Source organism: Nanorana parkeri, unplaced genomic scaffold, assembly GCF_000935625.1.
Source record: "Nanorana parkeri isolate BGI_ZX_2015 unplaced genomic scaffold, ASM93562v1 scaffold3881, whole genome shotgun sequence".
Lineage (NCBI taxonomy): Eukaryota > Metazoa > Chordata > Amphibia > Anura > Dicroglossidae > Nanorana > Nanorana parkeri.
This window is the reverse complement of record NW_017310148.1, coordinates 1-1,265: the sequence shown is the minus strand read 5'-3', so window position 1 is coordinate 1,265 and position 1,265 is coordinate 1.

The following is a 1,265-nucleotide window of genomic DNA, read 5'->3' as shown; positions in this document are numbered from 1 at the left end:
TGGGGGGTCCCATGGGGGGTGATATCAGGTGTGGGGGTCCCATGGGGGGGTGCAGTCAGGTAAGTGGTCGCGGTGTACTCACCAGTAGACGGCGGCGGCGGTGTGCGATCTCGGAGAGAGTGACGATGGAATTTGACTTCCCCGGAGTTTTATCTCCTCTGGAATCTGCAAAGTATTAACCAGGATCAGCGCCGGGAACAAAGGGCGACTCCCTGCCACTCACCACTCAGGTTAAAGTGTCCCCGCACCTGACAACACGGAGGAGTGACACAGGAAGTGGAGGAATAGGGGGTCCCCTATGGGGGGGGGTCACATACCTGACCAATCCGCTTCTCCGATATTACACCTCCATAGACCTCTCTATACAATGTACCCCATCACGCCGCCCTCGCACCTCCAGGTGGATCTTCCTCAGCACTCACCTGACAATCCGATTGTACAATCTCCTCTCCGGCCTGGCGGTCAGGATGGAATCCCGGGGGCGGTGCGGTCGGTGATTGGACGGAGATTGGACGGTCAGACGGTGACACACATTGGGAACTCATAGGGGATCGTACAATCAGATTGTATCACGGTGACAACTTGCAGAGAAAAGGGATCCGGCGAAGAGACGGCGCAGTGATGATCTCAGACGCGGCGGTACGTAGACCGCACCCCCCCCAGACGCGCAGATCTGATCCCCCGGCGAGCGCCGCGCACACACCTGCGCTGTATCTGGAGTGCGCACAATGTGACCGCAGATCTGGGCCCCTCACCCGCTGATGACTGAACAACCTTCAACCACCTGCAGCCGGCACAGGAGGAGCAATCACACTCATCGCACACTTCCTGCCTTGAAGAGGACCTGTCAGCGAGCACCACACCTGTGTGAGAAGCCTCAGCCGGAAGTCACTGAGCGGGGAATGGATCATTGTTATCATTATACGGGATTTATATGGCGCCATCAGTGTGGAAGGAAGACATTACAATCACAATACAAGGTGGTGAGGACGGCCCTGATCCCGGGAGCTTACAATCTAATCAGAATGAATGACACCCCCAGTGCAGTGCACAGCGTCGCCACACAACGCACATAAACACCCCATAGTGGAGACATGCATTATCGGGGGAGGGGAGGGGGGTCAGCTCACAATGACAGTCCATGTGAGACCATCAACATGCGTCCGTTAGACGCACCGCAACATAGCGCCTGACTGTGCGTCACCCTCAAAGTCACTTCACCTGGGGGATTCGGGAATCCAAGGATGGGGATATGGGAATACAAG